Genomic DNA, 17,474 nt, shown 5'->3' on the forward strand with positions numbered 1-17,474 from the left:
GACCCCCGCTGGAGCCGGACCATGGCCTCGGAGCCCCGCTTTGGAGAGCGCGCCCCGAGCTCCGCTCCGCCCGGCCGGGGAGCCGGCTGCGCCCACGCCGCCTCGGCGCTGAAGCGGATCTCCAAGGTGAGGGGGCGGCAGAGCCCGTCCCACGGAGCCCCCGGGGACACTGCAACGGGGCGGCCGCGGCCAAGTGGGGGGGGCACCTAAAATCTGCCCCGCCCTGGTCCCGGGCAGCTCGGGGAGGGAGCCGCTTGGAGAGGTGCGTGCGCCCTGGCGGTGCCTCGGCCGGGGGGCCGGTTCCGGGAGCTCGGTTTCCCGGCCGTTTGGGGGGACACAGGGCTGCGCCCTCCCCTCTTTCCTTGCCGGGTTGGCGCGGAGCGCGGCCGGTGCCCCCGGATCCGGCTTTGCTGGAGGGGGGCCGGGGAGGGACGCCAGGCAAACTGGGGAGTTGCGCCGGGCCCCTCTGGGGAGAAGTTCGCCCCTCGGTCGCATCCCCCTGGGGCCGCCCCCCCCCCGGAACGTGTGACACTCTGCGGCCAGTAGGTCCCCCCCAGCCCTTGCTGCGCGGAGCCAGAGGGGGGAGCCCGGGGGACCTTGCACCCCCATCACTGGCCCGGGGGGAAGGGTCAGGCTGGATGGAGCTGACGGGCATAAAGAAGGGAGGGAGACAACCCAGCAAATGCGTGGGGACGCGGGGACCCTGGGGGACAGTGGGGGGGCGCCGGGAGCCTGCCGGGCAGGGTGGGGGACGCGGGGACCCTGGGGGACAGTGGGGGGGGCGCCGGGAACCGGCCGGCCGGTGGGGGACTCGGGGACCCTGGGCAGTGCAGGGGGGGCGCAGGGAGCCGGCCGGGCGGGGGGGGGGGCGGGGGCCCCTGGGGGGTACAGGGGGGCGCAGGGAGCTGGCCGGGCGGCGGGGGACGCGGGGACCCTGGGGGGTGCAGGGGGCGCAGGGAGCCGGGCGGACGGGGGGGGGGGACGCGGGTACCCTCGGGGGCAGGGGGGGCGCAGCGAGCCGGCGGGGGTCTGCGAGGCTGGGGGCAGCTTGTCTCGCTGGGCAGAGGCAGCGGTGGGGGATGCTGCGCGCAGGGGGCGCCCTGCTCCCCAGGACACCCCGGGGGGAGCCAGGCCCCTGGGGCTGCGGGGAAGGGGGATCCCCGGGGTCCCTTGGCCCAGGCGGAGGGGGGTGATGCCAGCACCTGTCACCTCCCCCCGCAGCCGGCCCCATGGGGCGGGGTCCCGCCGGGCCGGGCCGGGGTAACGCTGCCCCTCTCCCCGCAGGGCGAGGCCGGGGGCCCCAAGGCCCCGCTGTGGCTGCGGGCCCGGTTCCAGGCGCTGCTCTTCGCGCTGGGCTGCCGCATCCAGCGGCACTGCGGCAAGGTGCTGCTCGCCGGGCTGCTGCTCTTCGGGGCGCTGGCCCTGGGGCTCCGCGCCGCCGCCATCGAGACCGACCTGGAGCGGCTGTGGGTGGAAGGTAAGAGCCGGGCCGAGCGCCGGGGGGCGGGGGCTGTGGGGGCTGGGCTGTCTGGGCACTGTGGGGCTGTCTGGGCGCTGTGGGGGGGGGGGGATCTCCGTGCCCCTGTGGGGGTCGGAGGAAATGGTGGCTGTTGTAGGCAGGAAATGAATGTGCTTGGGCTGCTGAACCGGAATCCAGCTGGGTTCGGCTCTGAGCCGCTCTGGGAGCGTTACTGAAGGGATCCTCCATGCGCCCTCCCAAGGTGTGGGTGGACACCTGGCACATACAAACACGTATGTGAACGTGTCTGTGATCCACGCTCTGCTCCGGTCTCATCTTTGACACCTCGGCTGTGCTATAGGAGAAATGCATAAAGGGAGAGCCCCACGCTGCACATGCATGAACATGTGAACCTGTGCAAACATGTATGTCCGGACATGACCGTACACACGCCCCCCAGTGTAAAAATTCGTAGAACAATGCACGGCCCCTTATGGAAGTATTTGCTGCCTTGAATCCTCTGGCATTCCCAGAGCAGCTCCTGGCGCTCGGTGGGAGAGGAGACTGATGAAGTAGTGCATTCCCCAAGAATTTGGTAGCTGTGGGGCACCCGTGGGAGTGCTTTCCCGGGGGGGTGTGTACATGGGCGTGCACGCCATGGCGGGTGCATGGGGTTCTGTGCGGGAGCCGGATCGCTGTCGATGCACGTCCGTGTCTCCACGGAGGCACGTGTAATTAAATTCTTTTCCCTCCGCGAATGAGACGCACCAGGCCCCTGCTCCGATATTGCATTATTGATATGAAAATCCGGAAGGTGCTGACGGAGAAGATAATGAAACCTCTGACAGCGCTGTCGGTTACGGGCTGGCTTGGGGCACGTGCGCCTGCCCCCCGGGGGGAGAGGGAGAAGGGAATCAAGTGAGAACACAAACAGCCGAAAGCAAGGGGCAGACGAGAGCAAAGCCTCATTTCCTAGTGGAAACGTTTGATAAAAATGATTCCTTTGTTATTAATAAGTTCAGCCTGGAATTCTGCGCTCTCCCCGCGGCTGCCGGGCGGTCCGAGTTTTCCTTCTCGTGCTCCGGGAGGACTTTTCCTTTCTGGCCTCTCCACCCCTGGGACACCCGCGTAGCCTCCTCTCGCAGCCCTTCTCCGAGGCCACATCAGGTTGGACTTTCACACCCTCCGGTTGTGTCAGCCATCTTTGAGTTACAGCGCTCCTCCCTCCCCGCCCCCCAGCTCCATGTGTGGTCCTCAACTACTCTTGGATTTTGTTCAACAATAGAAGCAACTTTACTGGCCCAGCCCTTTAAAAGAGCCCCCCTCCCTCCCTCCCTCCCCACCGTGAATGCCAGTAAAGTTTACACACCTGTTTCACACAGAGAAGAGGGGTGTCTGAGTGGCTGTTAAGAAAAGGAGGCGAGGTCTTATCTCCTCCCCCCCCCCCTTCCTCTGCCTTACACAGATTTGTGGCCAAAAAAAAAAAAAAAGAGCCCCCCCCCACCGGCTGTTCAGCATTTACAGAGGGGAAACCCCCCCCCCCCTTTATCCGCATGCAAAGCAAGGCTGTACCATGGGGGATTTTGGTCGCTTGGGTTCGGTAGCTTTCAGGACTGGTGGCTGTTGAACGGAGCAAGGAACCAGGATCTCAGATGTGTTCCTGAGGGAGATGAGAGCTGGGCTGAGTGTCTCAAAGGGGGGGATGGGAACAGTGTGGCATGGGGGGGAGAGATGTGTAGGGAGGAGTGCTTTGAATCAAGGTGTGCCGGCACGGCTAGCGGGGGGAGTTTCAGGTGACATAGAAGCCCAGGATTGTGGTTGTTCTGAGATTCTCTGTATGCCATAGGATGTGCCAGGGGCTGGCCTGGGTGCCGTGCTGTCTGGCTCAGGGCTGCTCTGTGCTGACTCGTGTTTGCCCAAGAGGCCGCTTTGTGCTGCCTGGGTGTTGTTTGGCGCGCTGAGCAATGGTGGTGGCTTTGCGGGTGCTTCGAGTGTGCGATGGGCTGTATGGGTTAGAGGAACAGTCGGGTTCAGGAGGCAGGGTCCAATTCTGACTCACCCGCTGGGCTTTGGGCACTTCCAGCTGCCGTTCTGTGCCTCGGTTTCCCCATCTGTGAAATGCAGATGATAACCTTTACCTGCTTGGTAGCGCGCCACAAGGTGGCGTCAGGTGACATCTGCCCAGTGCTTTGAATGGGCAGAGAGTAGTGCCAAGCGCTGCCGATATCCGAGTGATATCTGCCGATGCCGTGTGAACCTTCTGGCTGTGAGACGATCACGCGGCTGAGGCTAGCTTGTGCGGTCAGATCTGTGCTTCCGGGACTGAACTCCTCTGGGCCGTGGCTCTGCGTGATAGTCCGGCCAGTGCTGAGCGCGCTGGTGCTCAGTGATGGGTAGATGTGGGGGCCTCCGTGCAAAGAGGGGCCCAGTGTAGTGCCCTGCCCGTGGGCTGTGCAGGGCGTAAGTGCTGTTGGAGAGTCTGGAGCAGGCCGAGCGGCTGCAGTGTCCCCTGGCACAGTGCTGGGCTGCGTGTCAGGACCTCAGGCAGCTCACTCTGCCCACGGGCATTGCCGCCTGCCGCTCCCTAAGGGCGGCACGTGCCGATGGCTTTCGCTCCTGGTTCCCAGCGGGGCAATGGCACAGCCCTTGCCACAGGGCCTCGGGCCACGTCTAGCTCTTCCGTCAGCCGGCCCTGGGGATTCCCATCAGTCTGCGGAGCCAGGGCTGACCCCTTCATCAAGTGGGCATGGGGGCTAGATCCTGTGGCAGTGGCTCGTCCCCGGTCCCGCCTCTCGGGATACATGTGATGTTGAGCAGGGTGGAGAGGGTCACACCGAGGAGTGAGGCTGGGGTGGGTGGCAGCGAGGGGTCTCTCTGCCCTGGGAAGGGCTGGGTTTGATTTTTCCGGTACAAGACGGCTCAGGGCAGCTGCTGCTTGTATCTCTGTGGGGCAAATGATAAATCCGCTGCAAAGGAATGGCCGGAGCAGTCAGCCCCGGTCTGAGACGGGGGTGGAGCTGGGTCAGCTGAAGTCCCTGATCCTTTCTGTCACTGGTGCCTTTGCGCTCGGCCTACGAGTAGAGCTGCAGGTTCCCCACGGATCGGGGTCACTGGTGACAGAGGGGTTGGGATCGGTTGTCGGCCAGGGTGTGGGGGTGCCAAGGGTCCCTCTCCAAACCAGCCCCAGCGCGGCGGGCACTGAGCAGACCTAGAGCAGTTTCGGTAGCGAGACTGAGGACAGAATGGGCCAGGGAGGCTCAAGTCCCGTCTCTCCCCACGGCAGGGCCGAGTCCCATGGGCCGGGGGCACTATATGGGAAGCTTACACTGGCCTGTGGAGAAGCCAAGGCCTCGCGGGTCCTGTCGGGCGGGTACCTTGCACCAGTGCTTGGCTCCCTGGCAATGCAGCTAGCTACCCGCTGCCCTGCACGCAGAAGAGCATTGCCCAGAGCACGCCTGTGGGGGGAGAGGGTGCCCCCGGAGCCACGGGCAACAGCAGCAACTGATCAAGCCCCCAGCCTGGGAAGGGGCTCCACGCTCCAGGACGTGTTGCCGGCTGCCGTGGCCTCGGGCGTCTCCAGAAGGTGACAGCAGGGATGGGTCTGCCCCTGCTGTTATGTGGGGGGAAGGAAGCAAGCAGACCCCAGCGTGTAGCACAGACTCTACACTAGGACTTTAATTCGGATTTAGCTGCCTTAATCCGAATTAACCCTTCACCCGTCCACACTACAGAGCCAGTTAATTCGAATTAAAGGGCCCTTTAAATCGATTTCTGTACTCCACCTCGACGAACGGAGTAGAGCCTAAATCGATTTTGTTAATTCGAATTAGGGTTAGTGTGGACGCACACCACCGAATTACTGTGGTTTAAAACCGAATTAAGGTGCTTAGTGTGGCCGCGCACAATCGAATTTATACAACCTGTTTCCCAAATTCGAATTATCTAAATTCGGATTAATCCTGTAGTGTAGACATACCCTCAGCTGCTGTGTGGAGCCTGCCACAGGCTGGGACTGGTGCAGGGAAGAGCTGTGAGGATGATAAGGGACCTGAGGGCCTGGCTGCTGAGAGGAGCCAGGGGGAGCCGAGGGGGGACTTGATCTTTGCTCTCTTGCCATACACCCAGCGTGTGGGTGCGGGTCACTTGCAAGGGTTATCTGGGTATCTCTCTACCGCCGGACTCTCTCCTCCCCGGGGCGGGCCGGCATCGGGCCGGCCTGTGAGGGGCCCGCTCCATTCCCGTGGTGGAGCCTGTCATGAGAGCTCGCCTCCTGCGCCAGGCCGGCGGGATCGGGACCGTTGCGGAGGGAGGGAACATGACAAGGTTACAGCTGCCGCTGGAAGCAGGAGGGGTGGCACGTGGAAAATGGAAACCGGCCCGGGCCATACAGGCTGTGCCCATGATGGAGAAGGGGTTATTGACCGGCCTGATCCACCGGGGGGGGGATGGGAAAAGAGATGGCGGCGCCCGTAAATTGGGATTGCCTGTGGAAATGTTCAATTAGGTGCCTCTAAAGCGATTAGCTTCTTGGAGGCTTTGAACCCCCCGGCTGAGTGTTGAGTTACCTCTGGCCACCTGGCAGCTGTTCCTGGCCGTCTGAGTGTGTTTGCAGGGCCAGGGGGCTGGGCTGGGGATGATTTATGGGGCCGAGAGCTGGGTCAGGGGAAGGCTGCGTTAGCCCCAGTGCCCTGTGCAGCAGCTTCCCAGCCACCTGGCGTGCAGGAATCTCCCCCGCTCCCTGTCCCCGGCGGAAGGACTGTGGAAAGTGGGGGGCTCACTGCCCCCAAGCTCCGGTATGTGGGACCAGGGGGGCAGAGAGGGGAGATTCGGAGCCTGGCCTCTGCGAATCAGCCTGGGGAGGGCGGAGCGGGACTTAGGGATAGGGGGAGGGAGGCAGCTGTGGGGGGAGGGCAGAGGGAAGTTGGGTAGTAGCGGTGGGTGGGTAGCAGATGCTGGAGGGAAGCTGTCTGGCAGGTGCTGGTCAGTGGCCCTCACCGAGATCCCACCCGCAGGTCCCCCCACGGCTCCCGAGCTCCTGGGCAGCAGCGCCCCCTGGAGGCCAATGTGCATGCTGGACCCCTCGCACCTCAGACTGGTAGCATGTGCCTCGCTCAGCGGCTGGGCTGTTGGACCCTGAGTGCCAGGCCCGGCCCTGGCTGGGGTTGGACCAGGAGGCACTAGTGGCCTGTTGACCCGCCCGGTGTGGCAGGCCTCTCTGTAGCCACCTGGCTTCATTTCGTGGCTCACGGGGCTGTCTGCTCGGGGAGGTGTCGGCACCGTGCTGGCACGCAGTGGGCTGGCAGGAGGGGGACGAACCCCTGGGCACTTGCAGCTCGCTGGGGGGAGCTGGACGACGGGCCCCTAGTCCGGGGGATCTGGCTGGAGCTGACCTGCCATCTCCACGCAGTGCCCCTTGAAAGAGGGACGAAGCCACGTGTCAAAGGGCCAGCATGGGGGGCTGGGGAGGCGTTCTGGGGGCCTGCGCACATTCCGGGAGCTGCGCCCTGGCCTCTTCTCCCAGCTGGGCCCGGGGGCGAGGAAATCCAGTGGGAGGGGAGCGGCGGCGTCTGCGGAGCAGAGGCTGGGGGTGGGCACTGGCAGTGCTGGGTGGTCTCCTGGCTAATGGCAGGCTCCAGAGAGGCGCTGGGAGTGCTAACGGCCGAGCGAGGAGCCGGCCTGCGGGAGGAGGGGTGTAGGCGCTGGGAGGAATCAGCCAGGCTGCTGGAATCCAGGCCAGCTGGCGAGTAGTATGTGCATGGGGGGCTGGGGGGATGTCTGTGGATGCTGCGGCGCACTAGCCTGGGGACGGGGAGTAGCGTTGCGGGTGGGGGGGATATAGTCCATCAGGGCTGTCACTGGATGGTGCAGGCAGCGGAGGTCACGGGAAACCAAGCCAGGGCAGTCGCATCGGATCCCCCGGTAGCCGCTTCCTGGCTGCGGCCGGAGGAGTTGGGAGCTCTGGGTGAGGGTGGCAGAGCGAGCGAGGAGACCGTGCACAGGCCCCGTTTTCCGGAGGGAAGTGGGGAGCCCGACCTGGGGCGCTGTGATGCCGCGGGAGTCGCTGTGTCGGGAAGGGTTGAGCAGCCACCCTGTGAACCTCTAGCCCGCGGGAGATGGCTCAAGTTGGGGGGCCCCCCAAAATCTCGCGGCTCTTTAGAGCTGGTGATGGGACATCTGACTGACTGGAGCCTGCGCTTGGTACAGTTCAGCTGCCTGGGCGTGTCTCTTCCCCCTGCTGTGTGCTGCCCCCCGGAGAGGGGACTGGCAGGTGCGCCCACCTCTGGCTGGCATCCCAAGATCATTTACTCCGGACTTTTTTGTGGATGCCACTTTGCTGCTGCCCTCGGCCAGAGCATGGCCCGGGTTCCTTTGCGTCACGGTGTTGTTGTTCAGCTGACTCTTCCCCCCGCCCTGCTCTTTTATGGGGGGAGGGGGCGACCCAGATGCTAGCCCAGACCCTCGGGGACAGACCTTGCTCTCCACACCAGCGAGCGGAAGATCCTCGCCTCGCCCCCCCAACACACCGCAGACTGCTCCATTAGCTTCACAATCTGCTTTGTTTGCTCCCTCTGCTGTGACATTTGCTCTGAAGCATCTTCTCCCTGCAGCCGGGGCTGGCTGTGAAAGGCGCTTTCTTGTCTGAAGCCAGCTCAGCGTCGGAGCCCAGCTCAATCTGCCAAAGTGGCGTGAGGGCAGAAATCTTTGGTTTTCTATGGTGGGGGGAAGTATCTTCCTGGGTCTCTTCTCGGAGCCCCCCCGAGTGACCGATTGATCGCTTGTGATGGATGGAAAAAGTGCTGATTTTTTTTTTTTTAACGAGGCGGCGAGAGTTTTGGGGGGAGCGGGTTTTTGTTGTGTGTGGGGGGGGGGGGGGGGGGGGGGGGGGGAGCAGGGAGAGGGGCCGAGAAGAGTTTTATTCTCTGCTTCCTCCTCGGGCCTGGAAAAGTGGTCTGAGTTCAAAACCTTCATTTCGTGCCTGAATGAAGGCAGCAAAGTGGAAAAATTCCCCCATTCAGAGGGGGATGAATGTATGTTTCAGCCCCGCATTAAGACACATTAGCAGGCAGTGGAGTGCCTAATGCAGCCATTTTTCACAGCGCCCGACAGAGGAGATGATTAGCATAATTAGTCCAGGCAGCCCTATACATATGGAAATAGCCAGAGCCTAAATGCCAACACCAGTGGAAATTTATGTCAGTGCTGACAGGAGTCTTAGCAGTGAATGGTTCCCAACCGACTCTCTTCCCCCCCCCCATATTTTGGGGGGTCGCGCTGCCCCTCATCCCCGGCTGCGGCTCTGGGAGCTCCTTCAGGAGAGGCCTTTCCCCTCCCCCCCCCCCGCCACCCCCAGAAGCCAGCCCTTGGGATTTCTAGTGATAAAGACGTTTGTTTGGCGTCGATAGACGCAGGCTGGGCCGGGGAAGCTGGTCGCCCTTTGCCTTGTCTTGTTGGAAAGGCGGCCGGAGAACCTGCTTTTGGGGGGCCGGGGTTGTTAGAGAAGGGTCTGTGGGGGGCCCAGTCTGTGGCATTCATCCCCCAGCCCGGGGTCTTCTCTGCCTGCCAGGAGGACCCCCAGCTGCTGCCCCCGCCAGCAGGGCTGGGGGGCTCCCTGTTGGGGCTGTCTGAGGGGAGGCACCCCTCCCCTCAGACCCTCCAGTGCCCACCCCGGGCACCCAACTGGCTGTATTCCCTCCCCCCCCCCGGGCACGGGGGCTGCGGAGCAGAGCGGGGCCCCTGCGGCCGTGTTGTGACAGGCGAGGCTGGCGGCCGCGGGCGGGCCAGGTGAAAATGGCTCTTTTAGCCTGCCCTCGGCGCGACTTCCTCCGAAGCAGCACGGCTCCTTTCACCCGCTCCCTAATCCCGCTAATCCGCCCCACAACACTTTGAAGGTGGCCCCCGGCCTGCGTGCACCGCAGCCCTCAGGGCCGCGGCTAGTGAGCTGAGTCAGAGCACGCGGGCGTGTGTGTGTGTGTGTGTGTGTGTGAGAGCGTTGGGGGGGGGGAGGCCACGTCTCTCGTTTGCCCCCCCCCCCGCCCCAAAGGGAATCGGGGCCCGTCCCGGGGCAGGGAAGGGCTGGGCTGCCAGGTCCCAGCGGAGCGCAATGGGGCATCTCCCCTCTGGGGCCTGAGCCGAGCATGTTGTTGGAAAGGCCCCTATGGACTAACTGGGCTTGGGCAGGCCCTGGGCTGGCCCCTGCTGGGGCTGGACGGATGGCAGGAGAGGAGCAGGGAGCCTGGCGACGGCCTAGGCAGCGAAGGACCCGTCTTTACGGGCCCTTAAGTCAAGCCTGGCTTGTCTCATAGCAGCAGCCTTGTTCTGCGGCGAACCCGGCAGCCTCGTGGGCCAGCGGCCACAGGACAGCAAGGGCCTGGTGCAGTCAGGTGGCCGCCCCAGCCCCGGATCGCCCTCCCTGCGTGTGTTTGGCCAGCGCTTGGCTGCTGCGGCTCCATCGCTGCCGTGGGGCTGCTCCTGGCTGCAGGAGTGGGGCCTGTTACACTGGGCACTCCCTGGGGTTGGCAGTGCCATCCCAGAGGCCCCGGCGGGGGCAGGGTTGCGTGCACTCAGGAGGAGATTGTCGTGTTTAACTCGGCCGGGCTGTTAAACCTCGTGCACGGCACTGCGTGGCCTCCTGCGCACCGATGGGTGTGGGAAATACCCCAGAGACCGAGGGCATGCACAGACGAGGGCCACTTCTGAGTGCGGCCCTTACCAGGTGTATTACGGTAGCACCTGCCGGCCCCAGCTGAGATCAGGGCCCTGTTGTGTTAGGTGCTGCCCGGACACATAATGAGACAGCCCCTGCCAGCAAGGAGCTCCCAGGCTACACAGACAAAGGCAGGATTATTAGCCCCATTGCATGGATGGTAAACTGAGGAACAGCACGCATGCTCACACATCCTGGGATTTACCCAAAGTTGCAGAGTGGGGATTTGAACTCAGGTTGCTGGACCCCCAGCCCAGTGTGTTTTCCCCACCCCTTTTCTTGGGGGATCATGATGTCACGGTGTGTCATTGTGAGGCGCCAGACATGGGTGGCGGGTATTGTAGGCTGGGGAGGCTGTGCCGCTCCAAACAGCCAGATGTGTCCCCACCCATGCTCCGCCCCCAGAGCCCCGCTCCTGCTTCCCACTCTGTGTGGTGGCCCCAGCTCGGGCCGTGCCACCCGCTCTCCCGGTGCTCCGGGCCTGGGGGCGCTAGCCTGGGGCAGGGGCCAGCGGCCGTGGGGGGGGGAGGGCATGGAAGGAGCGGTGCTGGGGGCTAGCCTCCCCCAGCTGGCGGAAAGGCGTGATGTCACGTGTGATGCAGTGTGATGTCACGGTCCTTATCGAATAGAAGGACTGGAAGGCACCTCGAGAGATCATCCCCTGCACTCATGGCAGGACTAAGGATTATCTAGGCCAGCGGTAATCAATTATTGTCAAAGTCCACGTTTCTGGGGCCAGGTACAGTCAAGGTCCAGACTCTAGAGAAAATAATACGAAAATGACAACAATCATGATGATAGTAAATAAAAAGAGTGTGTGGTCTGTTCAAAAGCATCTGGCAGTCAAGGCTTGGTCCATGATCCGCCTGTTGACTACCCCTGATCAAGACTGTCCCTGACTGTCCCTTGTCTAACCTGCTCTTACAAATCTCCAACGATGGAGATTCCACCACCTCCCTGGGCAATTTATTCCAGTGTTAACCACCCTGACAGTTAGGAAGTTTTTCCTGATGTCCAACCTAAACCACCCTGGCTGCGATTTAAGCCCATTGCCTCTTGTCCTAGCCTCGGAGAACAATTTACCTTCCTCCTCCTTGTAACAACCTTTTATGTCTTTGAAAACTGTTATCATGTCCCCTCTCAGTTTTCTCTTCTCCACATTAAACAAACCCAGTGTTTCCAATCTTCCCTCATAGCTCATGGTTTCTAGACCGTTAATCGTTTTTGTTGCTCTTCTCTGGACTTTCTCCAATTTGTCCCCATCTTTCCTGAAATGTGGTGCCCAGAACTGGACACAATAATCCAGTTGAGGCCTAATCAATGCAGAGTAGAGCGGAAGAATTACTTCTCGTGTCTGGCTTACAACACTCCGGCTAATACAGCCCAGAACGATGTTCGCTTTTTTTGCAAGTGTCACACTGTTGACTCATACTTAGCTTGTGGTCAGCTATGACCCCCAGCTCCCTTTCCGCAGTACTCCTCACTCCTTCCTAGGCAGGCAGTTCCCATTTTGTACGCGTGCAACTGATTGTTCCTTCCTAAGTGGAGTACTTTGCGTTTGTCCTTATTGCATTTCATCCTATTTACTTCACACCATTTCTCCAGTTTGTACAGATCATTTTGAATTTTAATCCTCTCCTCCAAAGCACTTGCAACCCCTCCCAGCTTGGTATCGTCCGCAAACTTTATAAGTGTCCTCTCCATGCCACATTATTATCTGAATCATTCAGCAGGTGAGCCGGCTCCGGTGCCACTTGGTGTGATGCTGTGTGACTGTGTGTGATGTCGGGGGGCCTGGCCTTTTTGTGTTACGCAGGGGGCCCGGGCTGTGTGCGACGCTGTTGTGTGTTACACGGGGGTGGGAGGGTGGGGCGGCCTGTGTGTGACACCATTGTGTGTTACGCGGGGGTCCAGGCTGTGTGTGTGATGCCATTGTGTGTTATGTGGGGGGCTTTGGGTGTCCCCTCTGTCCCGGCCCAGGAGCCCTGCAGCACTTTGTACCCACGCCATGGCCCCATACTGGAGCCGCTCGGCTCCCCGCGGGTACGAAAGCAGGGCAGCCCCATTGGAACAGGCCTGACCCTAATGTTTGAGGACCCCGTGGGGGGAGCTGTGAAATCAGTGGGTGCCAGTAACTGCTACCACAGGGCTCGTCACAGGGAGGGGAGAGGAGATTCCAGGAGCCCAGATACCAGGGCGATGGGCTCAGGCTACGATCCCCTGCGATCACGAGGCTGAGCAGTAGGGAGGGGTCCAAGCAGGACTGATCAGGGCTCCGAGCCCATGTCAGGTTGTAGGGTGGTATGGGGGGGGTGCCCCATAGCTGGAGGCGCCCAGGTGCCAGAGTGGCCCCCACGCTTCATAGTGGTGTCCAGCCCAGCGGGCCAGCTCCATGGCTGTGGGCTGGGGAAGCCCGAGTACCCAGAGCCCCCAGGCTGCCATCTGTCTGTGTTCCTGGCCCTGGCTTTCTTCGTCTGCCTGGCACCCCCTGGCTGGGAGGAGAGAGCTGGCTTCACACGGGGCCTCTCGTCTGGGTGAGCGAGCCATTTCCCCCGTGTGTGTCTGGAACGACCTGGGATTTCTGCCCTTTGTCCCAGGATCTCAAAGCACTTTGCAGACAGTATGGCACACAGCCTCCCACCCCGCAGGATCGTTAGTCCCATTGCTGCCAGTGGGGAAACCGAGGCACAGGGACTAGAACCCAGGTGTCCTGACACTCTGTCCCCCCACTCCAGATGCTCATCCTCACTGCCCTGCCAGGGCTGGGGATGGAATTGCAGTCATCATTCCTGGGCGACTCAGCCTATGGATTTCTAAGCAGGGTGACCAGATTTTATAGGGACAGTCTCGATATTCGTGGCTTTTTGTCTAGGGGGCAGTTTGGGCGCCCCTGCCGTAGAAGCCCTGCTGGGTGCTCTGAGCCTCTGGGAGGTGCAGGGGGGGGCAGCCCGCTGGGAGACCGGGGTTCACAGGCCCGTCAGCTCACGATGCCCCTGGATTGGCCAGGGGAGTTGATGCTGTGGTTGGGGGTGAAGGGGGTTTGGGATGGATGGGCGGGTTTCCTGGGAGCGCTGCTCGTGTGGCCGCGTTTCCTGGGAGCTCTGCTCGTGTGGCCGCTGTTAGAGCGGGAGCATCTGGGGGAGAGGGGCAGGTGCCGGGGTCCAGCCTTTGCCAGCCCTGCCTCCCAGACAAGGCTCTTGGGTGGCTCGTGTGATGAGTTGGGGGGGCTCAGCCGGGCTCCCCATAGGCCCAGAAGCTGCCATCGCCCGTGGTTCTTGCTGCCCCCTTGTCGGCAGCCTCAGCAGGGAGGCCCAGGGCTCGGTGGGCCCCAGGCTGAGCTCCCGGCTCTGCCCCAGTGCTGGTTCCTGCAGGGCACGTGGGAGGGGGTGCTGCTGGCCGTGGTGTGTGTGTGTATGTGACTTCAGGACCCCCGGGGCGGGGCGGGGCGCTGCTGGGCTGTAGGTGTGAGTGCCGGGGAGGGGGGCAGGCAGCACGAAGGGGCGGGCAAGGAGCTGAGGGGTATTGGTGGTGACAGGCCCTTTGGCGAGAGCATCTCTCCCTGCCCGGTTAGGTTGCATCTGGCTATGCCGTGTTCCTGATGGCGTACACAGCGATGCACCTGGACTCTGTATGCAATTCCACCCTGTCCTCCAACCGACCACTTGCCCTCTCCCAGCTGGGGCGTGAACGCCCTGTAGGCCTGGCTGGCTGCTGGGTCCCACACGGCCCGCGCTCTGCTCCGCAGCTTTGGGGCACGGCTCAGGGCATCCTGGGCGGCTCAGCGGCAGGTTGGGGCTGAGTCTGCCAGGCTTTGCAGCTGGCAGCAGCGTGGGCAGGACCGGATCCTCTCGCTCACTCTGCTGGAGGCAGCGAGGGGCAGTGCGTTGGGGCGTGAATTCAGCTCCTGGAGGCTGAGTGTAGGGGCGCTGGCTGGTCGCGGTGACCCCGCCCTGCCCTGAAGAGGGGAGCCCCAAACTCTCCTGCTGCAGTGGCTGCGGCGCTGGGTGTGCTGCCCTGCAGAAGCTGGGGTGGCCTCGGGTCCCCTTTCACGGCCCATCCCAGGCAGCAGCGGCCTGGGTCTGAACCCATGGATGGCAGGTGCAGACAGTGGAGCCGTGTGTAGGGCTCCGGCAGCCATGGGGACGTCCCTGCCCCGCCTGGTTGTGGGGGGCTGGGGAGATCTCTGAGGGCAGGTTGCAGCCCAGCCTGCCCAGGGAAAAGGGGGAGGCCCCCTGGCTCCTTGGTGCGTGAGTGGGGGGGGACGATGGAGCAGTGGCCTGAGGGATGGGATGTGGTCCACAGGCCTCTCCTTGGTGCCCGTTACCCATCTGTTTAGCTCCATGCTGCTGCGTCCCCTGGAACTTGGGAGCCCAACGCTGAGAGGTGCAGGGGGACCCTGTGGTGACGCCCCAACCCCCAGGAAATACCCGCCCGCTGGGCCCCATTGCTGGGCCGCGTGCCAAGGGGGGGCGACACCTCGGCCAGCAGGGCCCCAAGGGAGTCACGGGGCCGTGCTGCTTCAGAGACGGGCAGCGCCCACGGCAGGGCCTGCTGCAGGGGGCCGGGTCCATCCTCGGTGCGAGGCGGGGCAGGAGATGCTCCTTTGGGCACTTCCGGGGGTAGCACTGCGCACCCCAGCTCAGAGCAGGCCTGGATGATGGCTGGTGGGTGCCATGCTGTTGCTATAGCAACCAAAGGAGAGTGCCCTTAAAGAGTAGCGTGGACTGGGCTGGCGTGGCATCAGCCCCACCTCTCTGCCCATCCGTGGGCACCTGGTCCTAGTCCAGCAGCTGGCCTGCCTGCTGGAGGAGCCTGGCCCAGCATCTCTTTCCCCCCCTCCCCCCGGGGCCTGGCATTGAGACTGGAGGCTGTGATGGGGCAGGGCCTGTCTGTCGGGGGCGGGGGTGCAGCCCCTGGCACAATAGGCCCCCGAGCTGGGCTGCTGGCGTGCGAGTTGGGATGACAATCCGATTGGTTTTGCTGCCGAGGAAATGCCCCGGAGAGATTTTGCTCGGGGAGGGGGAGGGGGTAGTGCCAGACCGAGCCATGGGCAGAGGGGCCGTAATTCCCCACGCCTGGCGCGTTCAGTGGGGCTCCCCGGGCAGCTCCCAGCCGGGTGTGGCCTGGCTGGGTGGGAGGAGGTGCCTGGCGCTGTCAATGAGCTGAGGACTCTGTAGTTACGGGGATCGTCGGCTGCAGACGCTGCCCTGGCCAGAGGGGTCGGCGGTGCTGCTGGTAACCAGGGGAAGAGCTGCCTGGGGGAGCTGGTGCCACCCTGGGGAGCAGGGCACCCTTAGCTTGAATGTCTCTGAAAGCATCCCCTCCTGGCTGCTTTCCCTGGCCCATGTGGCTCTGAGGGGGGCTACGTTAGGCTGCACCCTGGTCTGGTGCCCTGGTCTGCTCCTGCCCCCGGGCTGGGTACACTCCGCCCTCGCCTGGCGCACGCAGAGCAGCTCCCGTGGAGTGCGTGGCCGCGAGGGACATGGCCGTACTGCGCAGAGCAGCCCTGGGGTGTGAGCTGCCCTGGGAGGGAATAGGGGCCCGTCCGGGAGCTGTGTGTGGAGGCCGAGTGGCACCAGAACGGACACAGCCCTGTTGGACCCGGTGGGTCCATCCCCTGCCGGCTGGGCCAGGCCAGGCTGTGCTCGACCAGTGACATGAGGGGTCCCTGGTGCGGGGCAAGGTCCAGCTTACAGTGCAGCGCCGTGGGGAGCCGGGCTTCTTCGGGGGCATGTCAGGGGGCGGGCTCAGGCACTGCCCCGAGGCTCCTGTGCCCCATCCTCAGCCCCCCGGGTTTCCCGGGGGGGCAGGGTCCCTCGGTGCCTGGACGCTGAAGCACAAGGGGAAGGGGGAGTGGGAGGGTCTGGCACCCCAAGCCTCAGGGCTCAGAGGAGATTGGGACCCGGCTGCTCCCCCTGCAGGGCTGGGGGGGGGCCTCCAAAACCCCACTCAGAGGCAATTTGGCAAAGGACATTAATAAGCCCAAGTGGGGGGGAGGGGAGGCTGGCTGGAACCAGAGGGACCCTGTGCATGAGAAAGCCAAGTGCTCCTTTTGTTAATTGGAGGAAAGGAGAATTTGCATAGCGCTCCTCATTAACATGCTCATTGTTGCTATCTTGCTGGCTGGCAGAGCCCCCTCCCCCCACCACATGCTCCCCTCCCCCCGCGCAGCCCCCTAGCCCCTGGCATGGTGGCTCTCCCTCCGCTCAGATCTGGGGAGCCGGGGTGGGCGCGCACCCCGTGTGCCAGCGCTGGGGCCTGGCCCGGCCAGCCAGCGAGCCTCCCGTTTGAAGTGCGCTTGGCAGGCCTGGGCTTCGGCCTTGTCTTTTCATCTCGCTCCCTGGTTAATTAGGGGGTTGGAATTTGAGGCTTCCTCAGTCGCCTTTGAAGCTCTCCCATGGCTCGGAGCGCCCTGTTCCAAATTAACACTAATTACAAGGGATGCCCCCCCCCCAACACTTGCAGATGTGCAGTTCTTCCTGCAGCGGCAATCGGTGGTAACAACAGACCCACCATGGCAATCCCCAGCAGCTGGATGGCTGGGGCTCGGGGGGGGGGGCAGGATCGCTGGGGGGTCCCTGGGGAATGCGTGGCAGGAGGGGCTAGACAATAGGCCTGCGAGCTTGCTAGCGGGTGCTGTCTATCCATCCTCATAACCCCCCCAAGCACCCCATCTCTCTCTCCCACCCCCTTCTTTTTCTCTCTCTCCATGCTGGGTTTCTCCTGGGTGGCTGGGCTGAGCCCGGAGCAGCTCAGTGCACCTCCCGCCTGACCTCCCAAACAGCCGGCAATGGATTGGATGCCTCCTCCGACACCCACGCAGCACCCCCTGCGTCTCACTGTCCCCTTTCACAGGCACAATGGCTCCCCCCGCCTTCCCTGGCACGGCCTCCTTCACAACTGGCATCCGACTGTCCCCAGCTGTTCCCGGGGCCCTTCAGGGAGGGGGGGATGGAAAAATAAAAGCATGAAAGAAATAATAATAAGTCATTAAAGGCGAAGATTCTGTTGCTTATTTGTGGTCTGGCTCTCGCTGCGCTTGGCCTCCCGTGCGCTGGCCGGCAGCCAGAGCTGGCAGAGTGCTGCACTGAGCCGTGAGCTGGAGGGACGGAGCGTGGTCCCAATCCTGCTCCCTTGGCCGGGCGCTGGACGGAGGCTGGGCCCCGCTGCATTCCTTCCCTCCCAGCCCCAGGCCGCGCCCTGCTGGGATCTGGGCTTTAGGACTGAGCCGACTGTAAACCTGGGGGCTGGGTGCCAGCTGGGTCACTGGCTGGCTGGGTGACCGTGGCAAGTCACCCCCTCCCTGGGCGC

At 63.2% G+C, this 17,474-nt stretch overlaps 1 protein-coding gene across 1 annotated transcript in view; it reads left to right on the forward strand.

Annotated features, from left to right (window-relative positions):
- The first annotated feature begins 1,336 nt into the window (after positions 1-1,336).
- PTCH2 (patched 2) overlaps positions 1,337-17,474 on the forward strand; it is a 42,172-nt gene continuing 26,034 nt past the window's right edge. Inside the window, exon 1 of the mRNA XM_029911601.1 lies at positions 1,337-1,477. The gene's annotated coding sequence lies outside the window, so the exon portion shown is untranslated. The remainder of the gene's footprint in view (positions 1,478-17,474) is intronic.

The sequence above is a fragment of the Terrapene carolina genome, unplaced genomic scaffold (assembly GCF_002925995.2).
Source record: "Terrapene carolina triunguis isolate 2854851 unplaced genomic scaffold, T_m_triunguis-2.0 Scaffold110, whole genome shotgun sequence".
Taxonomy (NCBI): domain Eukaryota; kingdom Metazoa; phylum Chordata; order Testudines; family Emydidae; genus Terrapene; species Terrapene triunguis.